Here is an 18,973-nt window from a genome sequence, read left to right on the forward strand (position 1 = left end):
TTAGAAAAGTAGGTCCAGTTCCTTCTGTAACATGAAAATACACACATATAGAAAATAATTTAAACAGCTAAGGCAATCTTCTTATTTTATAACAGCATTCAAAAATAGAGTTGTTTTTCTTAAAAATTTTATGGCACAAATTATGGATGAAAATGTAATATTATTTTGCTATGAAAAGTCTCAGAGCTTTTGAATAAATATTGAACTTGATAATTAATAATGTATCTGGTTCCTTAAGGAATGAAGCAGTGATTACTTTCAGTTATGTGAAAAGTTTTATTAATATTTTACTTAATTAGTGCTTTAAGATTGGATAGATTCTCTTAAAATTTTTGGCGCTTTAGAACAGAAAATTTTTATTTATTCTTTAAAAACCTCTTCAGAACACAATTTGTGCTAGGAGCTATTAATTTTGTTTATCTTTTTGACTTGACATCCTGAAAGTGTAGGACAACATGATCTGCCACTCCCTTTTGTCTACTTAAGCTACACCTAATCATTGAGAAGATGAAGGGCTTTTCCTCTGAAAATAATAAAATTCACTGTATTCATTTACAAAAATATTTAGATTAACATTTCCTACAACAATCTGAATTTCACTAGACTAACAAAAGAAACATTCACTAAAAATTCTTCAACAACAAGCTCTTCATTACATAAAATTCCATAAAAACCATGGTGGAAGTATAAAACCTACACTGCCTAAACAAATGTCCTAATGATAGTACAGTTGTTTCTTCAACTGCAGCTAAGTAACTGGTCAGAAACAGCTGGGATAAAAACCCAATTGTAAGAGCACATTAATTGTCTGCTCAAAGAGATATAAAAAAATTTTATGACAAATCCTTTGTATCAAATAGCTAAGATTCTGTGACCTTGTTTTACACAGAAAAATATTCAGAATTAGAGCAAAAAGACTGGGAAACAAAATAGGGGAAATGTTTCTGCTTCCTCATATGACAACAACAATCATGCTTGATGGTAGTACTTCTACCATCTAGATTATTATATACAAGAACGAAAATATCTTGGTGTAGTTCTGAAAATAACAGAGCTTATCATCCTTTAAATGGATGAAGTAGACATTCTGAAAGGTTATAATAGGAGTGGGATATTAACTGAAATCCTACTAAGTGGATCTAAGAAATTTCCATTGGATAGAGGCTGATCAATGAATATAAGAGCAAGGTGTGGCTTTACAGAAGCAGAAACAAAGCAACTACAAAAAGTACAGATGGTGATTCTACTATTCCAAAAATAGGAATGTTTCTCACTGAACTACTGGTTCTAAAGGTCGGCACCAAGAGAAAAAAGGGGAACCTCCAGCAACTGCTGGTGGCATTTCAGCACTAGTAGCTGGACATCCTGTTCCAAGGCACAGAGCTGGCCTGATTTGGAGCTTATATACAGGCAGGAGAGACACAGGCTGTTAACACACGGGGCCATGTTGTGGAGGTATGACAGTATTCAGTGATTACCTGGATCAGCCACTTTAGTCACTTTTCTGGAAAATCAACCAAGCCCCTGAAAATAAGAGAATGCAACTCAGATGCAGAAAGAGAAATGCTTCTTGTTCTATGCAGAAGTACCAAAAGGACAGGTTTTTCTCACAGATTTTTCAAAAAGCCTAAAGCTCTTTTGTATTAGGTTAATATTGGTTGAATAACTCATACTCAACTTTTCAGATGCTTTTCAATTATTATTGGAAACCTGATTGTGAATGAACCTTTCCTGTCACAATATTCATTTATAAATTAGAGAACCTTCAACTGAGTAGAGAGATGAGATGTAAATTCCTTCTCACCACCCAAAAGACCATAAAAGAAGATGTTCTTCAATCCCTAGCTTCAGGTATATTGCTGTAACTGCTGTAAATGAAAATGTGAATTTTGCTGATTATCTTCTTCCGAGTGAAAACTGAAAAAAGAGTTTGTGCTTCACCTTAAACTTCTAGGGCAATTATATAAGCCTGTAAAGGTATATCTTTTTATTTCTTTCTAAACTACTGGAATTATGTCTAATCACCCTCAGAATAAAAAAAATATTCCATTTATTTCTTTCTTTAACCTAGAAAATGTAACTTAAACAGTAATTTCTTTCTATGATGGTGGTAGAAAGAAGAGAAATAGACTATATGCAATAAACAGTTGCAAATGAACTTATACTTTCTAATTAAAGCTCACCCTTTGTAACTTGGAAGGGTAAAAAGGCAAATCATTATAGGACAGTAAAAATGTACTCTGAAAATATTAGTCACAAAGTACAATATAAAAGCATTCATTCAAAGAGATGAGAAAGAACCTGTCATCATTAAAATGTCACAAAATTTGCAGAGGCCAGTATTTCTTTGTGTTAGAGGCTATGAACATAACGATTATGCAGTTATAGAGCTGGACTGCTGCATAAAATATTTTTATTTCGCATGACTGTTTTCAGTCTCTCTGTGCTGATTTCAACTTGTCTTCCAAAAGACTAGTCATTCTCAGTCATTTTGAGGGCCAGCAAGTGAACCAAAAGGTCAATCTAATTAAAAAGGAAAAGAACTTCAGACTACAGGGAAAAGGGTTCAGTAAATGACAAAGGAGTTTGTATCAGAGAAGTACAACGTAAATAGTCCAAACAATGAAAAAATCCACATTGGTGTCAAAAATATAGAAACAAAAGAAATATAAGTGACCTTTTCCTATATTATAAGGAAATAGTCTTGTCTACTAGCAGAGAAATATTGTTTAATGAAGATAAGGAATACAGCTTTCAATTAGGACATTTTATTACCATTTTCTTAGACACTCAGATTATATTCTATTTTAATAAGCACCTTGAAGAATGGGGGAATTAAAATGAAACCTGTTTTGTAGTTGTTTTTCTCCCAAAAGACATACTTAATGAGTTTAATATCAACATGAGTCATCCATCATTCCAAAAGTATCAAAGAAAAAACACAATTTTGGTGCATAACTCCGACTCAGTTAAACTCACAAAGCAAGACATTTAAACCTCTGTGGCCTTTGTAATTCTTTAGTCAAACCAAAATTTGCTAATGAATATTAAACTTACTCTGCATTCTTTTGAGCCTGGATTGTGGATTGGAAAGAAGTAAGAAAAGACCTTCAGGCTGGGTTTTCCAAAATAGTTAATAAATGCTACAGAAATGCATGCCAGAGAAGCAACTCACAAGTTCATCAGAAAATTAATCATTAGCTGCTTCCCACTACAGAGAACCTTTGTTCTGCAGCATGATCCCATCCTCCAGCCATTTCAGTTGCCATCACAACATTTGGTTAGGAAACTCTGCTTACACCTTTCAGTGTAAGATTTTCGTAAAATTTGAGTATGCTGGAATCCAGCTTCTGTAATTGAAGCATGCACATAAAGCACAAATGTTTAATGCAGCCAGTCATATCCTGTGGCTGGAGTGCTTTTCTTCAGTTTTCCATTGTCTTTTCCAAAAGTCATAGTGCATTATGCCCTAAGTGGACACTGTGGCTGATTCTGTACCAGACTTGCTTTGCAAATTGGTTGTATCTTTTTCAAGATGCAGTAGAAACCATGAGTCACAACCTTCTAGAGGTTCTTCTGAATAATAGTAATATGAAAATACTATTGAGAGATTTTGCTGGCCAATGTCTCAGGGTCTTTAAAACAAATTCTATTTTGTAAAAATTGAACTTGCACTCATATGCCAGGCATGAAAAAAAGAGGTTTGTTTTGAACAAATTTCTGAACTCATTCATCTTAGAGTTTAAAATCAAATCTTTAGCGCATTTCTTTTCATACTAGTAACAAGTCCTCTCTCAGCATATGTGCAAAAGAAGCTATCTATGCTGAAAAATTTTAGCAGAAATAATTTTAGGCACTGCTGTTAAGGCTTCATTAAGGACTACACTGAAAGTATTCACACCTGAATCTAATTTCTTTCCTTTTTTATTTTCCCATTTGCAACTTAGAAGTGAGCTGACAAAAATAACTGTTATTGAGAAAGTAGACAACATTTTGAATCCAGGAAAAGTAAGGTCTGCTGGACAAAGAAATATGCTGTCTTTCCTCTGGTAGCATTTGCAATAGAAGATTTTGGACCAGTTTTGGCACATCATGGTTTAACAAGCTTTTCTTTTCTAAATTTAGAAAAATATATTATTGTATTTGGAAGAACATATTGCATGTATTAAAGCAACTTTAATGGATGATATATTTTGTAACGTTTGAATATTACATAAATCACAATTCATTCTACAATACACACCAACATAACATGTATTTTATAATGTTTAAGAACATTTTTTTTTCTTTGAGGAAAACCTAAAATGCAATTATCTAGGTGCTTTTGGAAAATCAGTAGTCAGTGGATATTCCATATATTCTGTAAACTGAAATTTAGGCAACAAAGCATAATTATTATAATTTGTACACCTAGAGTTTATTCTGAGGTTTCTAGCAAATTGTAACAATCTCTTCTCTTTCTGTAATACAGGAGGATGCAAACCTGTCAGACAGTTGTTATACTGAATCCCAGAAATGGCTGCATTCCCACAGTCACTGAAAGGGCTTTTTATATACAATACAGTATGGAGTATTGTTACATATTCTCAGGTTAAATGTATTAAATTCCTACTGAAGGTAAAAGGATTTATGCTTGATTCCTTCACTGACAGAATTTAATCTATGAACTAAAGAAGCACCTCATAAGCCCACAAGGTGGAAATAACTATTATAAGCCCAGGCAATCCCATTCTAGCTATGTGACATGAGCTCTTCCCCCCTGTAACTTGCAGTACATATGTAACAGAAAGGAACCTCAAGGACAGAGGTGACTCCATTTCATTTCTGCATCCACAGCTCTGTTAGATGTGTGCAGAACTGTTTTTGGAAACCAAGCCTTACACTGCAAGCTGCAGCTAAACAAAGCAGACACTGAAATTTATTTTCATGTAGATTTGAAATGCTGTACACGTAGATTCTTTTCTGCAGTTGTCAACCCTCTTAGGATAAAGCTCATCTCCTTGCAATATAATGAAGAATTCAGAAACTTCAGGTTTCTCATAACAATAAGACTGCTCCTTAATATTGTTATACTACATCTGCTATGCCTTCTTTCTGCATCAGTGGAGAGACCCTTAAATCTAATCTAAGGAGGTACCCAATCAGTTACTTTGAATTCTGTATTGCACATGTGTATATACTACTGTAGATTTCCAGCACTTCAAAGTATTTGTGCAATCTATTGCTAAAACACTTGGCAAGTTATCAGACAATAAGCTGAATACCAATGATGTTGATCTGATTCTTTCTTGGCTGCAGAAGGGTTTAATACTTTTCTTCAGAATTTCAGAGTACCAGAAACATACACTAACTGACCTTTACATTCAGTAAGATACAGAAGAACATTTTATTAATCTGCTGGAATATTAAAACCAAATTAATAAGTAACGATGAAATCATAATTATTTGATCAATTATGTTGTTTTACAGTCTGGATTGGAGGAAATAAATATATAGGCTTTGTGCAGAAAACGTCACAAGCTGTAATTGAAATCTAATTTTGTATGTCCTGATTCGCTGCAGTATAATCTTTAAATTACATGAGTGAAAAATCTGAATTTTATTTTGATGGTATCCATATAAAAACCATAGTTCATATATGTCCAGATAACCTTGACAGTGGTAAAATTCTGGAGGTGTAGCTCCATGTGAGCCATACTATACAGAGGTACCCAAGATATTTCCAAACAGAATGCTCCTAGAACTGGAAATTATAGACTTGTGGGGTCAGACCTCAGATAATTGAATATGCTGAGAAGCTATGCATGTTAGCTACTGGAGAAGCACTGCAGTAATACAGGATGCTGCACCCAAGTCCAAAGGAGTTCTACTGTAGGGGCTTGGTACCATATTCAGCCACAGATATAACTCAAGGAATGGTTACTGTTTGTCAGCTTCCCCATTCTTCCAGACTTTGCTGATTCCTGAAACACTGTCCCAGCTTTCTTATCCCTGCTTCTTTTCCATGAATGCTTGTGCACTGGAAGCAGACTTCACAACCTTCTTTGCATTCCTGTGGCAAGGGTCATCTCAGGAGCAGGGAGAAAATTAGGAACAACATAGTATTAGGCAGAATACTAGTGAACATTATTTATATAGCAAAGCCTGTAGTTATTTATTTGCAGAGCTACAATAAATTATTTGATGTCTTCATTGCAAACCAATTCAGTAAAGATTAGTATTATTTGAACATTTCTAAAACAGCATCACAAAGGTAAGTGATTATCATGCATGCTATTTTTTTGCACTGCAGAACTAACACTTGACATATTTTCCAGTATTTTTCTCATTTCATACAAGAGAAAAACAAAATACAGGATGCTTTCTGCTGAAAGCATCTCAGTAATTTCATGAAAGGTTGCCCCACTTTCACCCCAAGCCAGTTCAGCCACTGTGCCCTAGTTCTGCATCTTTTTATGACACCAGCTGGTGCTGAATTCCAGCCATCATCCTGATGCTCTGTCCCCTGCCCAAAGCTCTTAATTCCCCTCTTGGGAGTAAGGGATGGACAGAGTCTGCCAGCAAGGTGAAGCTAGTTTCTCTTCCTCTTGTAACCTCAGACTTAACCTAGAGAAAATCTACTGCAGAGGCCAGAAGCACATGTTTGTTTGTATATGATAAAGCTGGCTGACTCCAGCGGAATAAGAGCTCAAGCTATGCATAGAAGTCATAGTTCAGGTACCAACTGATACATGACGTGACTAAAATATTTACTTGAAAAATAAATGTTCTGGTTTGCAAAAGTTTTATGAAGTCTTTCTAAGCAAATGGAGATTTTATATTTTTTAAAATTCTACTGGCAGTACTTAATTTCTTTTATAATAAGAATGTATGTTTTTGTTAATGCCTAAAATGAATCTTTTAATCTTGAAATTGAGCTGATTATGTTTGTCCCTAATGTATATAATGAAAAAACTCCTGGTTTTAATTTTGCCATATGAAAAATCTAACTATTTGGAACCAGTAAATATTGTCTTGTGTTTTTTTCATATGATGTACAGTTTCTTAAAGTATTAATTGAAAGAGAAGAACAGAAAAAGGCAAAATCAGCAGGAAGTAAATAAATCAGGCCATACATATTTGAAAATTCATATTAAGTCCCCTGCAGGCTTTTTCATTTGGAACTTTGTTTTTTGTTTGGTTTTTTTTTTTCCCCAAAAGGAAATTATTTTAGTTCCTTGAATTTTTATTCATTGGTCATGTTCTACTATTCCCATATTATCACTGTTAGTGTTTGTAATTATATCATTTAACCCACAGGCCCCAGCTAAAATTACATCCTATGCCTTACATATTATAATCCTCTTAATATATCTTCCAATGCATTTTGACTTGCATCAATGCATTGTGATTGTACTGTTTTTCCATTTGACAATGTTTTCATGATACCAGATCTCCCAGAAATTTCCTTTCATCTGCATTTGCTGCCTTTTTTTTTTATTTCTACATAGAATCACAGGATCATAGAATGACTTGTGCTGGGAGGGACCTTAAAGACCATCTCATTCCAACCTCAACCACTACAGGGAGGGACATTGGTCAGGGCTCCATCCAGCCTAGATGTATTTGTTGGACACTTCCAAGGATAGGCCGCCCAAGGATAGGCAACCTGTTCCAGTGTCTTGTCACCCTCACAGTAAAGAATTCCTTCCTAACATTTAACCTAAATCTTTCAAAGTTTGAAACCACTCCTCCTTATCCTATCACTATTTGCCCTGGTAAAAAGTTCACCTCCCTTTTTTTTAAGGTCCCTTTAGGCACTGGAAGGTTCTGTAAGGCCTCCCCAAATCCTTCTCTTTTGCAGGCTGAACAACCCTGACTCTTTCAGCTTGTCTTTGTAGGAGAGATCCTCCAGCCCTCTCATCATCTTCATGGCCCTCCTTTTGACCCTTTCGAGCAGGCTCGCATTTTTAGTGTGAAAGACTTGGTTCAAGTCATAAATATGGTACAAATGAAGTCCAGAACTAATCACTAAAAGATTCTGAATAAGTCCTAAATATGAAATAAAGTGGGGAAAATTAGGTAATACATTCAATTTTTTTTTCATTATCTGATAGGGCAACAGTCTTTCAGGGTGAAGAGTAGTCATAAGTGTCATACATGTTTAATACTGTAAGGCTTTAGAGCTACTTCCACTTAAAATTCTTATAAGAGTCACTATGAGAATAGAAGGTAATAAATGAGATCCCCAAAGGCTATACTCACATGGTGCAAAATGTTAAAAAAAACATAGTTGTTATTTACCTTTTTTGTTGTAAGACCTAATTTGTGATTACTGTTTGCCTGAAGACTCTAAAAGCATCAGACTTTTTTTGCACTGGAACAGTTAATCTGGGAAATGATCCACATACCTTGCTAAAGTATTTATACTATATATAAATACTTCTACACATGAAATAGAATAGAATATTTTCTGTTAGAAGGGACTTACAATGATTATAGTCCAATTACCTTACCAATTCAGGGCTGAAAAAAACTCAAAATGTATTTTTAAGAGATTGTCAAAATGCCTCTTAAAAACTGACTGGCTTGGGGCCTACACCTCCTCTCCAGGAAGTCTGCTTGACCACACTCTTGAGAGAGATATTTTTCGTAATGTCATCTGAACCTCCTCTGAATGCAGCTTTGAACCATTCCCAGGAATGGTAAACTCCAGGAAGAACAATGAAAGTCAGCTTTGCCCTAGTTCTAGATCTAAGAAATCTCAATTTTACTCCATACCATTTTATTATCCTAAAAATATTTCTTGGTATTTTTTTTCTGTTTGGGTTATATTTCCTCTCCAGAGATAGGGCCTGAAGCAAATAACTACTATTAACTGGATGAAGTTCAGGCAAGATAGTTTTCATCTACTTGAAAGTTGGTAATGAATGTGAAATCTTAAATGAGGAGGATTTAGAAAATGTGCTTAAAAACACATATAAAATCCTGGCTTAGAGGAAAAAAAATCTATTTTTCTCAAAAGCGCTCACTGAGACGGGAGAAGTAGAAGCTGAGGACATTAGTTAGTTCTTAATTGTGTCTGCTATGCAGTACCTTAGAAAAGCTGATGCAGTGGTACAACAGCAATGACATTTTATATATTATGACAGTGTGAATAACCAGTAGGCTAGTCAGCAAAATATTGTGGAACTAATTTTGCTTTTAGATGATTACATAAGCTATAAAATCACTTTTTAAAAAGCATAATTCTATCTATGTCTGTTCTCTGCTGTGAAACAATATTTTCTATACATTGATTCTACATTGCTCACACCTCATCTGATAAAATGAGACAACATAAGATGCTCACTGAAGGGTACCACTGACTACATATTTTACTTCCACAAAATATAGTGGCTGCTGATACTTATACAATATTGGTATAAATTTCTATGTGCAGACACTGACTCAGAGAAATACATGTTTTATCAGACCATTTTTAAAACCCATTAATTCTGAAAGAGTTTTTTTCAGGTTATTTTACAGATTCACATGCCATCACATCATTTTGTGTATGTATAGTGGTCTCATGAACCCTTCCAAAATGGTATCAGACCATCTAAACGGCCTGTCTCATTTTTAGATAACAAAAGGATTCAAACATCTGGAACAAGGCAATTTTCCTTTAATATGAAAACAGAGGAACCAAAGCAGATTTCATTGAAAAATATGAAGATAACACCTCTTGATCTCTCTGGGCAGTATTCCAGTGAAATAATAAAATTAATTTCATATTACTTCCAAAACATCGTGGAAGAAACTGAGGGAATTATCTTTCCTGACCAAACTCATGGGACTAGTGTGGTCAGATATTACTGCAGATGCATCAGTGAGACTTAGCATTCAATACATTCAGTAAATCCCTGTTCCCTGAAATTAACTGAGTAATGAAATGAAACTTTATAACATGGAACTTCATAGTCTATTATATAGACTTTGTAATAGCAAAATTTCTCTCAGAGTTCATGTGTTTATTAATTGTATGATCAATTGTATGATCTCAGTTGTATGAGAAGATATATTCTCTTGTATTTGTACTAGCTTTAAATCCATAAAATTTAGGGAACTTAATGGCATTTTGCTTTCCTGTCTTCATGTAAAACTTTCTGCAACAGAAGTAAAAATTGGAGACTTGTTTTAAAGTGTTGAAAATGTTTTAATAGAGCAGAAACAAATGGTTTTGCAGTAAATTTATCTTTGGATTTTTTTATCAGTAAATGCCTTGGTTGTATAGTTCTTGGCATCTTTTCTGTTATGAATAACCCTACACTCATTTCTATCCTTTTTAATTATCCACTCTGGCTTAAAACATAATCAGCATTAAACCAGCTGTGCAACCTTGAAAGAACACCATTTCAGTAATACATTGATAAAAACAGAGCAAGCAAGCCATTAATTTTAATAGAAGCCCTCCCTTCTGGCTATAGCCTGGACACCATTTCAGAGCTGTATCCAGTTATCGTGAAGTACCATCCCTGGTGCACTCATTATAGGGATAGATTCCATCCTCTCTCTGACACTGTAACTAGAGAGATGACTATGCTGGGCCAGTGTAGGTCACCTTTGAGCTGAGTGTTCCCTGCTAATACAGTGAAATGACTTGTGGAAACACTCATCAGTAGCAGAAGGAAATGTACGTCGTAAATAATGAAGAAGCTGAACACAATTTCAAAATTATTTGTCAAGATGAATCTGCATGGAGACACTTGAAATTTAATGCTGCAAGAGTCTTAATCAGTCCATCCTGTCTGTCAGTCCATCAGTTATGAGTTCTGGCCAGAAGCTTTAAGTGCTAAAAGAGTCAGGAATTAAAAACTGCCTATGTCTTCCGATCTCCTAAGCTGCCAGGATATAAATGAGAAGTCTTAAATTAAATACCTGGATTTAGACTTGAATTCTTCTAAGACACTTTAAAAAGCTATATCTAAGAGTGCTGTTATTCAGCAGGCTAAAACTAGTGATGTTGCATTAAGAATAAGCAAATTTTTTAAAAAAATATAGCATTTTTCTACTTGTTGGACACAAATACAGACCATTCATGTGAAAGCTTTACTGATCTCAAGCTTTTGTTCCTTATCGCAGTGACTTACCAGATATGTGCATAACTGATGTTAGAGGCACCAGTACAATCAAAACTTCCCTCACTCCCACCTACAATCACTATATTGGTTCTACAAGCAGTGTGCACTGTGAATTGTCTGAACCTGCCTTTTATACTTCATCCAAGAGTTTATCCAGTTATGACCATGACTCTTCACTGTGGTGAGCAGTAAATGTAGAGAAAGTAGTGTTGATAGGTTTACAGAATCTGTACTTGGTTTGTTTTGTATGGGGAATTGCTGTAATGCTCCCATTTAGGGAAAAACACCTTTAATTCTGAATTCTCTGCAGCCATAATAAAACATGCATGTACTCACTCACTATTAGTGTTATATAAATAATTTATATGATCTATAGGACAATGCAGCCATAAAGTACATTAATTTCTATATGCCAGTATATGTCCATTTATATAGAACCAAGCATATATAAATTGGAGGAGATGCCAGAAATATTAAAGAATTGAATGTTAAAATAATATCACAGCTACTTACATCACCTTAAATAAATCTTCCTCAGTGAGATGATTTTAAGCAATCTAGGTATTTTAGATACATTTTTTTTTTGTCAATTTGATTGCAAGACCTCTAGTTAAATCCCGTAGCATTCTATGAAGATAACCTTGAAAATAATGTTTCTGTCACAAAGTAGAAACTTTAGGAGAAGAGAGTCTGTGAAGAAGTGCCCTATGCAGGGGACAGGAGTTGAGTCCTTTTGTCCAAGTGTCCTTGGGTGTCCCACACAGGGCCAAGAGTTGGACCAGGTGATCCTCTTGGGTCCCTTTCAACTGAGCAGATTCTAGGATTCCAAGAAAGGGCAGGGGCGTGTTGCTCTCTCTTCAGGTATGGTTAAATCAGAAAGAACTGATTCTGAAGAAGAGCCATGAACAGGATGAGAGCCTGTGGGTAAAAATCAAGGACAGGAGCAGCAAGGGACACCTCATGTTTGGTGTCAGTCACAGCCTGCCTGAACAGGGGCAGAGTGTTGACAAGGCCTCTTTATTCAACTACAGGAATCATGGTGCTCACAGGTTTTCATCCCAGTGGGAGATTGCAACCACCTGAATAGCTGCTGGGAAAGCAACACAGCAGGCTGTAAGCAATTCATGAGACTCGTGGAGTGCATCTGAACTCCTGGTCCAGGTGTTGGAGAAACTATCCCAGAGGGGAAGAGTCACTGGTCCTTGGGCTTATCAGTGTGAACAGGATCATTAGAAAGATCAGAGACAGCCTTGGCTGTATCAACCACATCATTGTTGAGTCTTCCATCTGGAAGAACCTTGGCTAGACAAGGAACAGAGTCAGGACCCTGAAATTTGGAAGAGCAAATCCTAGCTGTTGAAGGAGATGGTGAATGAAATCTCCTGTGAAACTGTCCTTAGAGACAGAGGAGCTGACCAGAGCTGGCAGCACTTTAAGGCCACTTTTCTTAGAGTAAGAGCTCTCCATCCTGTTGGGTAGGAAATCAAGCAGTGCAGACTGGAAGCCAGCATAGTTAAGCAAGGATCTACTCCTCAAACTGAGCAGTGAGAAAGAAATACTGTCAATGGAAGCAGGGACAGGTGACCTGGAGAGAATACAGGAATACAGTCTGGATGTGTAACGATAGGATAAGGAAAGACAAGGCACAGATGGAATGGATCTTGGTAAAGGATGTGAAGAAAAATAATAAGGAGGGATTCTATAAGTATATAGGTCAGAAAAGAAAGGCCAAGAATATGAAAGGTCACTGATAAATAAGAAGGGGGAACTAGCAACAGACATAGAGAAGGCTGAGGTACTTAGTAAGTTATTTGCCTCAGACTTTACATTTCCATGCAGCTTTATCTCATCTGTTAGTAGATTTCTGTAGAAAAAGAAAAGTCAAAATTCTGCCTACTACACACCGATTATTAAAAGAAGGAACAGTCCATTAAGTGTTGATTCAGTTCCTATGTCTACTACTAAAGTAACCAAGTTAAAAGGGCCTCTGGGGAGAGTCATTATCATATCTCCCTGTTTCCTTTCTCATGTAAATCCACTGGTAGGTGTCCCACTCTGAACTGGTTCCTTCAGTAAGGGTGTGCTGGCATTATTCCTGGAAAAAGAAAACAATGCAAGTCTCAAAGGACTTGGTCCCTGGACAGGTTACCCCTTAGTGGCTCAAATTGTTTAACAGCTTGGACTTTATATTTCTCAGGTAGACTCTGAAATTCTATTTCATTAAATGTGTGCCATTGCTATTGTTACTTCCTCTACCTTTTCAGGGTATCTCTGGCTAATTTCATGTCCAGAGGGAGTGAGAATACTTGTAGAAGTTCGACAAGCACAGCCTGTGCCATGGGGGGTGAATGCTTATACCTCTGAGGGTCTAAGTATTGTTCTCCCTTCCAGATAAGCACCAATTGAGCCTTGTCATGTTTCTGGCTTGGAATCATAAAAGATATATTTTTTACATCTAGGGTTGCTGCTATCTGAGTTTGAGTTACCAGTTCCAGAAAATTTAGCACAGCAGTGGTTAAAGCTGCAGCATTATCATTCAATTGCCTGCAATAAACTGGCCAGATAAGAGAATTAGAAAGGGAGTGTGAAACCACCTCGACAATGTCAAAGTACTCCGGTGCTTGTATTGTGGTTGTTAGGTTTGCCATGTTGGGTGCTGCAGCTGTTAGTGGAGCCAAATCATCTGTGACTTCAGAAAATCCATTTTCTGCTGCAGCAAAAATTCAGCACTGTGATACACCAGCAATTCTTTATTTAGGGACTGTAAGTGCTGCTCAGATCGAGTGCACTGCAGTCTCTTGATTTCTTTTAGGGTTAAGATTAGCAGACATCTGCTTCTCACCCAGGAGCCATAAATTAACCTTATCAGTTTGGCAGATAACACTTGCTCTGCTTAGTCCAGTGATTTTAACTCTTTGCTGTCTGTGTAGTACACCCAGCTTTCCAGCATCCCACGGCATTAATACTGACTGGATATCACCCGATTTATGGCCAAACTTTGATATCTTGGTGGCTGCATATGGAACCTTTTTAATAGGAATTTGCTGAGCTACACAATCATTTGTGGTTTTAGTTTTAATTAAGGGGTCGTAATGTTACTTCCTCATTATCAGATGTCAATGCAAACTTCATTTACCGATGTTAATGCAAATGCCACATTTTGCACTTTATCAGAACAACAGATCTGTTCACCTTCTCCAAAATCCTCCACTGGACACAAAAATAATCTGAGTTATAAGACTGTGTTTCTGAAAATGTTACAGAAGTGCTCCATATCCTGCAATTCTTCCTGTAAGATTCTCTCTCATGCACATCCCAAAGCTCTTCCTGAAGCTTTCCAAGGCAATCACACTGCCTGCAGCCCCATCTGCTTTTCCTCATTTAAATGGTGGCACAATTCTTTCATCAAATCTTGTAAAGTTAATATTACTTTATCTTCAGATTTCTGAGTAACTCATTGTTCCTTTTGTGCTGCTTTAAGGGCAAAAAGCAGCCTCTTTCAGATCACAAACTAGGTTTTTTTGTAATTGTGGACATATGTTGCAATTCTATTTATTTACAGACCAACTTAAAAAGATTCTTTCCTCCTGCAAAAACTAAGAAGAAAATTCTGACCCTTATAACTCTCCTGTAAACTCCTGTATTAATAAGGAACACCTTTTCACCCTGAAATACTTGGATACCTTGAATTCTGGCTGTATGTGTAGCCAGAGGAGCTAAGAAAAAAATCACAATACTCTGATAAAAGCTAACAGGGATCTATAAAGTAGGTGGTTTTGAATACATTAAGGATTTTGATGCTGTAACTGTTCTCTGAATCAAGCTACGTGCACAATACAACAGTGAATATTTTTTTATGAAACCCACAAATATTAAATAGATGCTTTCCCCATGCATTTGGTACAACTGCCTTTTCCTGCCTATTTCCCCACTTCATAAAGAACATTACACTCCCCAAGGCTGTGTAATTGACCTTATAGATGGCTTAAATTCAATTCTGATCCTTAAAGCATTTTGAAACAGCTCATTTTCAAATCAGGGGATGCACTGTCGGTCTCAGCTAGGCTGACATAGAAATGCAGGGATTTCTTATGACTAGTTTTGATGTGATCTGTTTATGAGTTGTAATGAAATGGCTGCTAAGATAAACAATGTCCTCAGGCTGAAAACTGTAAGCAACTAGAGCAGCTGTCTCCCTAGCCAAACACCAGTACATATTTTCTGATGACCTCTACCTTATGATGTTCCTATTATCAGAGTAGATTGGTACATTAAAATAAAAGAGACAACAGAATACACAAATTCCTTGTTCTTGGCACATTTTTGAAGTGATCTTCTCTACAATATATCTTCATTTTTCTGAGATATCTCTATCCAATCAATTTTAGAGATTGATATCTTTCATTTTTGCATTTGTAGTTCGAGTTAGAGAGCATATGGATCTCATCCTTCATGTTTTTGTGCTAGACATGTCCCCAAAATATTTTATATAAAAAAAGGCTACATCAATTTGAACAGATTCAAGGGTTTTTTCTCTACCCCTGAGTGAGACACATAGGTCTAATCCCATTTTATAAAAATAGCTAATAGGATGTTACAAGGGAGAATAAAAAGAACTGCTGTGAAAGGAAACAAAACTCCTCAGCTGTTGTTCCATACATCCCAACAATACCCACTGATTGATTGGTCCTAGTAGAGTTGTGTGTTGTGTGCTGTGGGTCAGCCTCTGGACAGCACTGAAGTGCTCTACTTCCAGAAATTTCTCTTAAGTTCCAACACTGTATGTTAACTCAAGACTGGCCCTTATTATCACTAAAAAGTACACTCATTTTAAATGCTGGAGGCACTTTGCTGGATGTCTGACTTTATGCCCAAATTTTGCTGATGGCTATAACATCACCACTTCCTTTTCGTGTCTCATTGCCAGCTAAGTAATACGCTGTATCAGCTTAGTTACACTTGAACCATGAATATTAGCATGTTTGCATTATTAAATATGTTCTAAAATTTATTAAACCACAACCATAAATTCAGAGATGACTAAAATCTACTGGTTACTGCGAGATTTTTAAACCTAATGGAAACATATATTTTAAAGTTGTCTTCACTCTTACTTTTTTTTTCTCTTTTTTCTTTATTTTTAAGAGACAGACTAGAAAGTAGAGAAAGAAATCATTATAATAAAAAATGCTGCTCCCTCTGTTGGGCATCTCCTTTGATAGCCAAGTTCACCACACTTTCTGTGCTTTTAATAAATATCATTGCTTACTTATTTCTGTCCAGTCATTGTGTCTTTTATGTAAACTGTATTTAAGTTCCTGAAAATTTTTCAGGTTGCCATAAAATGGGTTGTGCATGTAAATGCCTGAACAGCAGCAATTTCAGGACTATAACAACTTCATGTCAAAGTATAGCAATGTCATATATCTACATTCCAAAACATAGATTCCATAAATGCAGATTTTGTTTGGGTTCTTCTTAGGTACACTTAATTATTGCATAATTTTTCTCAGCCATGTAAGTATCTGCTTCAGGTTTGTGTCTTGAAAATAAAATAAACTAAATAAAGTGGAAAACTGCAGGGCACTATTAAAAATGAATGTTTTGAAAATGGGAAATGTTGATTAAAGACAAAATAGTTGGTAAATTAATTGTCTACGAGCTGTGTAATCATTTTTAAACTTCATCCATTTAAAGAAAAAAAAGGTTCTAACTTACTTTTAATTGATTTTATTTTGAAAATTTTAATGAATACAGGCAATAAAGAAAAAAGGGATTTTAACATTTCCAACAGACATTTTGTATTTCCCACATTAGACTAAGGAAAACATTGTATTTTTAATCATTTTTGCTCTTTCATAATTAGAAGACAAATTCACTTAGTAAAAATGTGACTAATGATAAAAGACACATAAAAGACACATGAGTGATCTTTAAGGAATATGTAATAGCATTGGTTTCCATATGGAAAATGCTGAGAAAAACAATACTATTTTTCAACACTATTGAAAAGTATTTCAGTGCTACCATTAAAAGCAAAATCACTGAACTAAAAGACTGTGTGGACAAGAACACTCTAAGGACTTCTGTGATAAAACATTTAACTTCATAGATAGAGATTTAGAGGGAAACATTAAAAATAATTTTATTTATTTATTTTTAGAGCAAGGAAGACTTAATTTCAAAAAAGGAGAAAACTTAAAAATATATTTTGATAAATTTTGTGCTTATTTGATAAAAAAATTTTCATTCACTATCCACTAAAACCCTTAACTGTTCCTTAGTAAATTTGATTCTTGGTAAGAATTGTACTCACTTGATCTGTATGGATTCCATCCTTTCATGGAAAAGTAGATTAAGTATTTCAACACACTGATTTGTCCTACACTGCGTTGAAAGATGTATAATATTTTTGAATGACAATCCTAAATTTTAAATTGTAGGGTTTTTAAATTCAATTTGGATTAAACTTTTACCTTCCTGAGGAAGGTCAAAACCTGTGAATGACCTTCAGTCTTTCTAAACAGAGACAATTTAGTATAATTTTAAGGCAACACCTCAGTAAAACTTTGCAACTACTAAGTTATTTTCTGGCTACAAATAAAAAGCTCTAGCATGAGCTACCCCTTAGATGCTATCAAGGTTTCCTTTGCTAGCCTTTTGTTTTTGTCAAATACCATATCCTTTCAGGAATAATGTCTCCAGTTTGATCAATGAATTCCTTTGTATCAATTAATGAATAAATAAACTCTGCAATACATCCCCTGCCTCATAACGTGCTGAGGTTAGAATAAGTAATTGCTATGTTTAGTAGCAGAGCTAATTTCTAATTTGATCTGTATTATTCACAATTTTTTTTTCCTCATATACATTAGCAGTTGTCAGTGCTATTTATCATTAATTGCTCAGTAAAACAGGTTAATCTTTACTATCCAAGAAAATCCTTTGTCTAAAATGACAGTGTTTCACAGCTATTGAACACCAAGGTGAGCAAGACTAGTGAAAAAAAGAGAATGAAAGTGCTGATAAAACTTCACTATGGGTAGAAATCCTTTAGCATTCTTAGCACAGATGTATGAGAAATTCTCTTGAATGAATCATTGGCATGGATGCACTGGAATATTTTAGGTAGTCAACAGTATTTCCTCCTTGGCAATGCCACCTTGCAAATCTACAAGAAGTAACATTACATGAGATTGCTAGAAAAATTATGTCTGACAATTAATCTGAATATATTAGTACTTTAGAGATTTAGTTATCCACATGTCTAACCAACTAGCAAAAATAAGTCATTCACTTTTGATCATGTGTGACATGATATGATATGCAACGGGTACTTGCTACCAAAAGTAATAAATCAATGCCTGTATATAAGGTCCAGTGGCTGGACCTTATTAAAAATAAACAATCCATCAGTGAAATCAATTGAAGCATCACATAAACATTTTACATTGTTCTTCCATCAAGCATAAGACAGGAATATTTGACTAGCTGAAAGATTTACATTATTGCAGAGATCCTGATTGAAACTTTGGCCATACTGGTATCAGTGAGAGTTTTGCCACTGATCCCAGTGTGGCTAATATTTCACCATAGTCCAGGATGGCAGGCTGCAGAAAAATGCAAATTAGAATAGCAAAAATATAATACCAAACTTGGTAAAAGATACATCACCTGTAAATATCTACGATGCATTAAACATGATGTGATGACTATATTGATAACACTTCGCTGTGCTATCAGTTTCTCATTGTAACTATGGCAAGACAGGGAAAGGGCTAAACAGTGCAGGTATCATCAGACATAAGAGACTTGAACAGGCATCTGATTTTCCCTCATGTCACACCATTCCTATTCCTGCTTTTTTTTAG

The sequence above is a fragment of the Molothrus ater genome, chromosome 6, assembly GCF_012460135.2.
Source record: "Molothrus ater isolate BHLD 08-10-18 breed brown headed cowbird chromosome 6, BPBGC_Mater_1.1, whole genome shotgun sequence".
In the NCBI taxonomy this organism is placed as follows: domain Eukaryota; kingdom Metazoa; phylum Chordata; class Aves; order Passeriformes; family Icteridae; genus Molothrus; species Molothrus ater.